The sequence below is a fragment of the Stylophora pistillata genome, chromosome 4 (genome assembly GCF_964205215.1).
Source record: "Stylophora pistillata chromosome 4, jaStyPist1.2, whole genome shotgun sequence".
Lineage (NCBI taxonomy): Eukaryota > Metazoa > Cnidaria > Anthozoa > Scleractinia > Pocilloporidae > Stylophora > Stylophora pistillata.
In genome coordinates this window covers 26065909-26077953 of record NC_142522.1, presented here as the reverse complement: position 1 = coordinate 26077953, position 12045 = coordinate 26065909, and the positions used below count along the sequence as shown (strand labels likewise).

Here is a 12045-nt window from a genome sequence, read left to right as displayed (position 1 = left end):
CCCTGCGGTTCTGCGGCCCTGCGGTTCTGCGGCCCTGCGTTTCTGCGGCCCTGCGGTTCTGCGGCCTTGCGGTTCTGCGGCCCTGCGGTTCTGCGGCCCTGCGGTTTCGAATGATTTTTTTCCTACTGTTTTGCGGTTTCTAATAGACCCCAATGCCCCCCTCCTTAAAGTTCATAGTCATTTTTTCAAAGCTCTGACTGCAGTCGGAAGTAATACTATACATTATAACAATATGTCTTCATCCAAGATACCGAGGAAAGCCAAATGTGATGAAAATGTTGCAAAGCTTCGGAAAATTACGTTGAAACATAGGTGATGTATTTCAGTGGCGTGTCTTCCAGTCCCCCCTGGTCACATTCGGGCTGCATGATAAGGAAATAAACTAAATAGAAGATACGATTAAATGATAAAACAAGGCGTTTTTCCGGGAAACATTCAACATCTTCATACTCCAAGACGAAAAGGAGGAAGGTCTTTGCCAATAAACTTTCTCGTGATCAGAAATAAAGTCCGTGGATAAACTTCTCTTAAATAAATTAGATAAAGAATTGTTCCTAATAATTATCATAGCTTCAATAGAGAGGAAAATTCAGCTTGAAATGTATTATGATGCTAAACAAAGAACTTGCAAACTTTCACTTGTGCTCGACAGGTGACGAATGCGACATTGTCTCGTTCGAGGAGCCGATTGGAAATAAAGCAATCAAGGGGCACGTGATCTGGAATGAGGAGGTACCTAATGAAGGAAGCTGTCGTGTGATGTGTTGCATGGAGCCTAACTGTCTCTATATCAATGTGAGACCTTCGCAAGGTGGAAAATACTAATGTGAGTTAAATAATGCCACAGCTGACGTAACCTTCCTGGAAAACTGGGAGACCGCCTACTATCTGGCTGTTAAGGTAAACCTGTTGCGTATTACGATCACCGTTTTCTAGCTGTCTACATTGAAGAAAATGTGAAGGAAAAAGTAAAAATCAAGAGAAATTTCCCAGGAAAAAGGGAGGAGGACCTGGAAGGTATACTTAGCCCCGAAATTTTCTGTCAAGTGGAGACAATATTTTCCTTGAATTGAGCAAAGTCATTTATAGGGCACTTCCGACTGGGTTTTTTAAAGCAGAACCAGACTAATCTCTACAGCCAACGAGAACAAGGTAAAAGGTCTGATGATACTCTGGTTTAAAGATTTAATAAATCACGGTAACGAAATTACAATTCGTCGACGGAACGTTTCGACACTCCTGGGTAAAGTTCTAGCTACGGACTTTTAACGGCAAATAGGGTGGTGAGAGTCAAAAGCGAGATATTTGTCGGTGTGCGTCGGTTCACGATAAACACGTCTCTACTTTCCCCTGTTTCGCTCTGCACACATACAACCCAATTACCCTTGTCACTCGCAGCAGATAATACGAGCCTGTCCGGATCCTTTTTAAGAGTTATCAGCGCATTGAAAACATCCTTTTGAATGTTTTTGGGAGGAGGTTTAGCTCGCCTAAGTATGCTGCTTACTTCTGCTTGTACCGAATGCTCATGGTCGTCGCTAAGTTGAGAAATGCTCTCCTCTAAACCGGCGACTACTTTATTCAGGAGGGCTGACTGTCTACTGTCTTCACTTGATTTCAAGGTCGAGGAGAGAAATAATGTTTCCGATGTCTTAAAAGCAAATGACTATACCTAAACATATCTCCGTAACTGCCAGAAACCAGCTACGACTAGTGACACTGCTGAGGAAAAGGAACCAGCGACTGGTTTTGCTGTTATTCCTTACATCCAGGGTGTCAGGGAACCCATCAAGAGAATTTTTAATAGCCGCAACACTATTAAAGTCGCTCAAAAACCTCTCAGACTTTGGGGCATATTGTTTCCAAACCAAAGGATCCCGTTACTAAGGAACAACGAACCGATGCTATTTATTCTATTCCGTGCAATGACTGTTATCACGAGCATATTGGACAAACAAAACGTCAGTTTGGTACACGTTTGAAAGAGCATCAGAAAGCGGTCTTCTTTTGTAAAAAAGAAAAATTCAGCTTTGTTGGAGTATACGCCTGCCTAGCTAGTCCTACAATTGGATGGGATAATTCTAAAATTATCAGCAGTAATCGCCGCTCACCACTACCACCAGCACCTTTGTTTGGAAGTTTGGCATACCAACTCCGCCCACGTTCCTTTAAATCGTGAGGATGGCAGCTTACTACCTGACGCCTGTTTACACCTCGTCAGAAAAAAGGGCAGCTGATTAGTGAGCATATAGAAGGGCCTCTTGTTGCAACGGTCACGGGTCACCCCTGATGAAGGCGCTAGACAGGAGTGTTAGCTCAATTGGTTAGAGCGCCGGATTGTGTTGTGCGGTAGGTCGAGGGTTCGAGCCCCATGGTCTAAAAATAAATGAGGAGAAATTGCTACCTTTCTATAATCAAGAAATGGATAAATATTCTAGTCTTCTTGGATAAGGACGAATAAACCGTAGGCACCGTCTCCTGCAGGGTTAGGGGGTAGGAGACGTTAATTTCCCCCGCTCGAGATTACTGTGTCTTGGATGTCCTCCCTGGACTGGGATGGGTGGGAATTGACCCTGAGAAGCCCCCATGGGTCGTGGTCAACTAACATATGTATGTATGTATATATGTATGTATGTATGTATGTATGTATGTATGTATGTATGTATGTATGTGTCGAAACGTTGGGTCGATGAATTGTAATTTCGGTTACATTCATTAAATCTTTAAAGCAGAGTATCATCAAACCATGTCTGATTGTCCACTTGATTGCTGTTTGAACTTAGATATGTAGTTCTTTGTAGATGTTTGACTAATAAATCATAAAATTTAATTCTTTGTAGAATCCCTGTCGTAACAATCCATGCTATGATGGTAGTACCTGTCAAGCTGGATTCACAAGGAAAGGTTTTTGCTGCATCTGCCGCATTGGATTTCCTTCAATAAGATGCTTTAAAGGTATTGTCACATTTATTTCTCTGTTACAGAACACACGATAAGTTTTACACGAAAAGAAACGCTTAATTACATCGGTGTAGGAGAAGACATTTTTCTTGCGGTTTATAGCTTAATTTGAATAAAAGAAATAATATTTGAAGCGTTAATGATATGCATGTAAAGAAACGACTTTGCTTATAAGCTGCAACAGCCCACTTCCGAATTACCTTGGCCTCATTTTCAAAACGAGTCCTGGTGCTCATCCTTTCATATGATTATAAGTTTTCATTCACATGCAAATTAAACTCATTTTCACAAGAATGGTTGAGCACCAGGCCTCGTTTTAAAAAAAGAGGCCAGGGGTAGTTCGGAAATGGGCTATTCATGAAATGATTGCGTTCAAGAAGCCTGGTAAAATAATTGGTTTCCAACGGTATTAGGGAAACATGGGTTCGACTGCTGACGAAACTTAACCGGCTACAGTCTAACCGAAATCCTCTCTTTGTGATGCTACCCAAGTATTGCAGCGAAGTAAAGACGCTCGACCCAACAGTTAAAACCGGCCCTTATTTCATAGATTCTGATGGTGAAGGAGGACTGATACCGTTTAATGTCACCTGTAACATGACTGACAAGGATGGTGTTGGCGAGACAGTAATAGGTCAAAACAGCGAAAATGAAATAAAGGTGGACAAATGTTAAAATCGAGGCTGTTACTCACGTGACATTCTCTATACAGGAGCAAGCTTTCCTCAACTAGAGAGTGTTACCAAGGCCTCCTTGTTCTGTGAACAGTTCATCAAGTACAAATGCCATGCTTTAAAGATATTCTCTTCAAAAAAACATATCTTCAATCAAACCTTTTGCCTAATGGATGTCACGTGACTCTATCAAAATGACGTATTGGGATAAAGCAGCAGCTGACAGAAGAATGTGTGCATGTGGGATAAAAGGCACGTCGACGCCGCTAAGTGCCATAGTTTCACTCCTGGTACCATGTAATGACTCTGAATGGGTTGCTAAATGAATTTATTCCGATGATTAAGACTTGAATTACAGGATAACTCAACTACTGATCGAGCACGTGGAACACTCTCTGGCACACTCGCTAACACTCCAACAACGCGCATGTTCACTCATTTGCATAAATGCATCTCATTATAGGGGAGTAACCATATGATGGACTAGCATCCCATCCAGGGGGGAGGGAGAGTACAAATATTTCGTCGCTTAGGCTGTATGTGCTACTGGCCTGACGCAGACTTGTTTTTAATTCTATTACGTGCATCTTCATGAACAGTGCTGGTAAATGTTTTTTTTTTTTTTTTATGGGAACTTTAGAAAAATTTTCGTATTAAATTATCTAATTAAGTTGTGAACTTACCCTCAATTTTTAATTATCAATATTCTTATTCATTTATTAATTTACTTTTTTTTTTTAATTTATTATTTTTCGGTCATTCTGGGAATTCCGGGTATTCCGGGTAATCCAGCTATTCCAGATATTCCAAGTATTCCGGTTCCGGTTCCAGATTCTATATTTTCCAACTGCCATTTTTTAGATCGGTTTTTCGGTTTTTGTGCCAAAAAACGTCGTTTCTTCGGATTTAGTGTACATTGCGTTTTGTGGATTATCCGTTTTCAGCATTTTGTTTTCGGTTTTCGTCAAAAATTTTGACGGGTACTCGGATTTGGTATCCGATGTGTTTTTTCGGTTTTTCATATTGGGTTTCTGGTTTCTCTTCGATCTGAGCAGAAGTCATACGCCTCTGCCTATCTCGAATAGCCGCGAAACCGATGTTGATCCACTTGTAACCACAGTTTCAGATCGATTGGGATTTTGACAACTGAGATGTGTAAATCTATCAATTTAGACGGTTTTCCATGCGGTTTTTCGTTATGATCGGTTTTTTTTTTTTTTGCGGTTTTGCGGTTTCTATTAGACCCTTATATAAGTGAAAATATGTGTCTGCTCGGAACTTTGAATGTTAAAAATGCCAGCAACTCAGTTAATAGCGCGTTGGAATCTGTGACGAAACTCATGTACGACATGTCAAGAATTGGCAATATCCCCTTAGTGACCTGTTATGCAAATTTTAGTAATCAACATCTTTTCTGTCTTTAAATGAAATAAAATAAACTTAAGGTTATTGAAACGTAAAAGGTACTGGTCTCTGATGTTTTGAATACTCATACAGTTGTAAATCGCGAATTAAACCAGAACATTGAAAAAATGAAATCTACGTTTGTATCTACGTTTGTAGCTCAGTTTAACTCCCGGCAGTGATCGCTACTCAAAGCTTTTCTTAATATTTCAACTTATATTCTGGAATCAATAGGTAAAGAATAATTTAAGGAAAAAAAAATACATTTCAGCATCAGAGATGCTGAATGTAACACTAAGTTATTAGCGTTAGCCAACAAAAACACATGTTAGAGAAAATGGGAATTTAAACTTGAGATTCAAAGAGTTAAATACTCCCATCATGGATGTTGTTTTGCGTTAATCATGAGGAGTTTACTCATTTCTGGGCCCACTTTAATTGCGCCCACTAAGATCCTTTATTCGCCTGAAATAAGTGCGAATAATCGATCAGTTATCGAAAGTTTAAAAATTGACAAAAGAAAACGGACTTCAATTATTGTTTGAAAATGGCAGAACTTTGTCTGCGATGTGAAGTTTGATCAACATTTTTAAGTGTGTACACCTGTCGTAGTTTTATGAGGTTTAGTTAGTTTATTGCTCTATACTCCGTTGTAATCGACTTTTCTTGCATCTTTATTTTGAGGAATATCTCCTCTATATAACTTTGAACTCGATATCGTGACTGCAGTTTCTTTTCTCTGCTTTTTATCTGGAGTTGTATTTCCATCTTGCCATGGTTGTTGTGGTAAGTGTCTATTTTTTTTTTACTTTGCGTTATTCTTAAAGCAACTTTGTGACAACAGTTCTTAGCTTTTTCAGTTCCTCAAAATAGATATCAACTGAAGTTCCTTCACCCTTTTAGCGGATCTCCACCCACTAGTAGAAATGTTTTATCGGACATTTGCAATGGCGTGTGATTACGACGACCTAAAAGAAAATTTGAAGGACCTGATTACTGGGTAACGAGAGACTTAAAGTTTCTTCCGTGAAAATTCAGGAAAGCCTACAGAATAGGCGTGGTGTTTTATGTTTTGCGTGTTTCAGGCGAGCGGAGGCAATGTGAGACGCGGGAGGTGAAACACTCGCGGGAAGAGGGGCGCAAAAAAGGTACATATTCAAATTCAAAAGGCGAGAGAGGCCGTGCGTGTCTCATTCCTAAAAAGGATTATAAAAAAGCAGAAAAAAAAAAAGAATTTCGCTATTAGATGCTCTGCTAGCCTGGGTAAAATTAGTTCCTTTTCGAAATTGGTCATATTTTAAACTTCAATGTTCGTGCTATATGTCCTGGTCATCATGATGGGGAGAAGCATAAATTCTGAAAGCATCATGTTCGTTACCGCCGCCTGGTTAGCTCAATTGGGAGAGCGCCGGAATGCTGTGCGGGAGGTCGAGAGTTCAATACCGGCCGGACCAACACTCAGGGTCTTAAAATTAACTGAGAAGAATATGCTTCCTTTCTTTAACATCAAGAATTGGTTAGATATTCTAGTCTTCTCGGATAGGGACGAATAAATGGAGGTCCCGTCTCCTGCAGGGTTAGGGGCAGGAGACGTTAATTTCCCACGCACGAGATTACCGTGTGATGGATGTCCTCCCCTGGGGTGGGTTGGGTGGGTAACAGGACCCCCGTTGATACCAGTGTTTACTACACTGAAGGGGCTATCCTGTATAAATATAGATGTCTGTCTGTCTGTCTGTCTGTTACGGTGAAAATGGTAGTCACAATTTGTTTATCACCTACTTCTTTCAATTAGTTGAAGAGTCTAATGAAAAGATGTAAAACAGTTGGAGGGTCGAGCTTTCCTGCGCAACAAACAGTTGCTTTTCCTAGCTTTGTCAATGACACCTTACACAAATTGATATAAATGGGAAAACGTCACTTTTCAAGATTACCTGAGACTGCGATATTCAGGACAATCAGTCAGGAGGCATTTGTGAAAAAAAATCCACCCCCCCTCCCCCTTGAGTTATCATTCGATTTGCCTTGTTGAGGGAGGTTTTCGATTCATTTTAGGACCAGAATATTTTCATAATTTTCTCATGTGCTAACTTAGTTCGTGGAACGGAGTAACCTGTTTCACGATCGGAGGACATTGGCGTCATGCGATACAAGACGTGTTTGTTATTTGTTTAAATGTGAACTTGCACTCCATAAAAATTATAATCACATGGATTGTTTCGAGCGCGGGAGGCCGTTTTCCTTTGGGAAGGAAATTTACGGCGGCGAAGCAAAATTGTCAACCGCCTTAAAAGTGATAATCGCGTTCCAGCATCCCTACCACTCGTCAACCACTCCGTTTTGGAAAGTTCTAGTTAGGTGCTCGACAGGAAATTAGAACCAGGAATTCATTGATAATTTACCGAGGTGACGTAACGCATGTCTTCTCTTATTTGAGTAGCATCAAAATTGAAACCAATAAATTAGTTCGGATCATGAGAAGATGAATACCAAAGCGGTTAAGTGTGGGCGTGTGTACAACTGTCCATAACCCAGTGGCATATTGTTAAAAAAAAATTAAACTTCTCTAGAAGCGGTTTGCAATGCTTCACCAAAACAATAACAGTAGTCCGCCAAGCTGTTATAATAAGTTGAAGTCATAATTCGTGCAAAATGGAAGCTGAAACCTTCATTTACGTTGGCGCTTTCCAGATGTGACTGATTCAACCTTATGGAAATGGCATCTTTGTATAAATTTGACCGACAGACGCCGTTAATCGTCTCTGATTTTTCCATTTTCTCCGAAATCGTGTTCCCCTTTTGTGGAGGCTGCACAGGTAGGGACATACCATGGAAGCAATACCATATTAGCAATTTTGTTTATTAAGTAATGGTTTCTTTCGCTTATTTCACTCGTCGTCGAGAAATCCTTACGAATTTTGATTTTTTTTAATTGGGTCGTCTTTTTTTTTTCGTTCGTATACTCTAAGCTAAAAATTGAGAGTTATAGTTCATGCCCATGCCGTATTTTAAATCTACAAATAATACATCCTGCAGATGTTCATTGTTGACTGTTTGAGAGAAAAGAAAAAACAACGGCTAATACAGACGTTTCGTCAAATGGTTTAAAAAACCTTGGTTGTAAGTTTTCCATAATTTTGTTCTTTTTTGTTCTTTATTTTTTGTTTTTTTAATGCTGGCCCAGTTCAGCTGCAAGCTGATTTGAATGAGGGCCTGTATAAAGAATATAAATGTGACGAAACATGTACTGAAATATATCACTGAACTGTCAAGATATTGTAAACATCGTGAGCTAGTGTAAAACCTCTGCATTGTAATCACGATGAATTCTGTTAAGAATAGCTACGCTGTGATTTCAACTATTTTTAAACAATTATTGGATGAGGTTTTTGTGATATACGGAATAATCAAGGTCGAGTTAAGTGTTATCAGCCGAAGCCGAAGGCTGAGGCTAATAACAATAGCCAAGACCTTTATTATTCCAGATATCCCAAAACCTCATCCAATAATTGTTTTATTATACATTATTTTAGTATTTTCCGAATCTTTATCTTCAATTAATTTCTCAATTTCTCGCTGGGCCGGTTAAGCAAATCGAGATGCCATTCTTACTTCGCTGTCCGTGAACTTTATATTGCTCCACCGGAAATCATGCATTGCGCGCGCAACCTACAGACTATTCAGGAATCTGTAGGTACAGATTAGTGAATAATCTGTACGTTGCGCTGTTTCTCAGAAATAACTGTGGGCGTTTAGCCAACGAGAAGACAGATGGTGAATACAATTTATAATGACAATTATAATTTGTAAAGAATAATGACTGATTTATCAACTCGTCTACGATTGAACCATATCTCGATAATTCTATTAACTATCCAAATATAATAGAGGTACAGAATTGTTTTTTTTTTTTTTTGTGTGTACTCATGACCGAAATTCAACTTAGGATAGTATTATTGAATATATATCTCCCAGTATGTAAATGCGCTGTGCTATTAGTGTTTCAAATAATTCTCGTGGCTGCATTTATTACAAATGAATAAAGGCTAATAGTTTCGAAAGAAACTGTTTGGGACTGCGTCGGTGGGAGTAACGAAATAATTTGGATATATCAACAAAGTTGAAATGGTAAATTAGCCACCGTAATGATTACAAAAGCTGACGTTTCGAGCGTTAGCCCTTCGACGGAGCGAATAGAGGAATTGTGGGTTGTGTGTGCTTTTAAAGGCAGAAAATGGAGCTACGTTATTGGTGGGAGCATGGCAACGAGAAAAACATAAATAAATTAGTGGAATGAAAAGCGTTCCTTGATCCCTGTGGGATTTAGACTGCCGGTTTGAAAGATGAGCTTTTGTTCAAGATTTTTACGGCTTTCCGCGCCACCTAAGTGCAAGGAAAAACCGCAGATTGCCATGTGTTGCTTAGAATGATTAGGTAAATTAAAATGTCTAGCGACTGGTTTCACTAGTGTGTATTACAAACCTACAGACTCGCATAATTACTTGTTATATTCGTCTTCGCATCCATCTCACGTTAAGAATTCCTTCCTTTTTCTCAGTTTCTAAGACTTCGTCGTTTATATAGTGATGACTCTGATTTCCGCTACAAATCAGAGTCAATGTGCCAGTTCTTCGATAAACGTGGTTACCCTGTTTCCGTCGTTCAAGCGGGTTACCACCGCGCTCAACTTATTGATCGACATTCAGCACTAAAAACGTCGCATAAGGAAGATTCCGACCGCATTCCATTCACTCTCACGTTTCACCCTCACAACCACTCAGTTAAATCCATAATTCTTAAAAACTTTAAACTACTTCAAAACGATCCAGAGACAAGCACTATCTTTTCGTAGCCTCTGCTCATTTCATTCAAACGCGACAAAAACATGGGCAAATTTTTGGTCAGAAGTTCTTTTCAGACTAATGACCAACCAGGCACTTTTAAATGCGCTCGTGCACGATGCAAAACGTGTCCTTTCATTCACAACACTGATAAAATATCGGGACCTAAGCGATCCATTAAGATCACCGATCACTTCACGTGCACCTCGGCCAATGTAATCGATTGCATAACTTGCACTTATTGCAAAAAGATATATACATCGGCGAAACAGGCAGAAGACTAGGTGACCGATTCCGAGAACACCTTCGAGACGTGGAAAGGAATGACAACGACACATCGAAACCAGTCGCTAGACATTTTAATTTACCTAATAATTCTAAGGAACACATGGCAATCTGCGGTCTTTCCTTGCACTTAGGTGGCACGGAAAGCCGTAAAAATCTTGAACAAAAGCTCATCTTTCAAACCGGCAGTCTAAATCCCACGGGGATCAAGGAACGCTTTTCATTCCACTAATTTATTTATGTTTTTCTCGTTGCCATGCTCCCACCAATAACGTAGCTCCATTTTCTGCCTTTAAAAGCACACACAACCCACAATTCCTCTATTCGCTCCGAAGAAGGGCTAACGCTCGAAACGTCAGCTTTTTTAATCATTACGGTGGCTAATTTACCATTTCAACTTTGTTGATATATCCAGCACTGCACTGATGAAGCCCAGACGGCCGAAACAGTACTGTCTGCAGTTAGATATAGCTCTTTGGCATACAAAGCTTTGCTTTCATGTCCAAATTGAGCACTCTATCTAGGATGAGCCATTGCTGCTGCATTTGCGCATGCTCACTAGTTTACACTAGTTTGAGCACCCTGGCATGGCTTAGACGATACCACAAAGGTTGGGTCGTTTGGGGTGAACGTCTCGGTTCTCCCCCATCCTGTGTAGGAACGATTACCGGTTCCGTAATGTTCGTCCTGGTGCCGTTGCGGTGATTGCGTCCATTAAAGCCCGCTTGAAGTTTTACCTACCTCTAGCCTTCAGGCGGTGCAAATCTAGCAGACGTCGTCGCTTCTTCCACAGACAGTGGTGCGCTCGTGGCGTTATTGCTTCTGTCTCAGGCAACTCTCTGGTCTTCAATCTTTAGTTCTCCCCCTTCGCCCCCGTGTGTTCCTGTGTCCGTCATGTTGCCTTTTGTGCTGGGTCTCCTTCATTGGTGTACTGCACAGGGGTTTTTTTCCGTTTCAGTCCTGTTGTGTCTGTCATGTAGCCACTTGTGCTGGGTCTCCTTCATTGGTGTACTGCACAGTGGTTCTGTTCTATTCATGTTTTGTCCATGTTTTTGTTTGCTTTTGTCCCTACTGTGGTAGGTAAGTGTGTCAGCGGGTATGCGTGAGTGTGGTATTTTGGTGCTTTGACTAACCATTATCACTAATCTGAGCATGGGAGTTTAATCTTTGAAAGTGTGTGATTAACCTGGGAGGTGGGGTTCGATCCCCCAGCGAGTTTGGCGTCCTGGTGGGCCCTCCGTTTATGGCGGTCCCAACCCTCAAGCCCTTGCACTCTGGCGGCGGGTTTGGATTAGACATTTAGGTCGGCAGGCATTGCACCGCCCTCACGGGAGCCTGGCCGTCCGCCTTAAACATAAAAAAACTGCACTGATGAGGCCCAGGATTTACTCCTTCACCTCCACAGTATTCACTCTACTTTGGGATTCTGCGCAGGATCACTCTTGGGGCACGGACTCTTGTGAGTATTTGTGTTTTGGTCGATTTTAGTCCTCTTTCGCCTTTTTATCTTTCGGCGTTTTTCGGACTTCTTCGGCAACCCTGCCGATTTCCGGCTTCGAGCCGATTTCGGAGGGTTTTTTCGGTCCTTTCTTCGGCCTTTCTCGACCGTGGTTTCCGGGTGTTCGGCGTTTTCCGATTTTTCCGGTTTGTTTTCGGCGAAACAAAATTTTTCGGTCGCCCATCCAGTTTTGGGCTGTGTTGCGTGGGGCCGAACTCACGTTTCTTGTTGAGTTCTGGGCACTACAAAATCTTAATTATGGTTGGTTTCCAAAGAACCATTGACATACGTTGTAATTTGTTCCCTAATGGGACAAGTTCCTCACAAATAATTAGTTATATAGATGCCCACTTCCAAGAGCAAACTGGGCATGTTGCTAAAG

General features: G+C 40.9%; 2 pseudogenes; both read left to right on the top strand.

The window, feature by feature from the left end:
- Nucleotides 1-4699, top strand: part of LOC148733054 (neurexin-4-like) — a 6046-nt pseudogene extending 1347 nt beyond the window's left edge.
- Nucleotides 1-12045, top strand: part of LOC148733051 (uncharacterized) — a 105159-nt pseudogene that overhangs the window by 40391 nt on the left and 52723 nt on the right.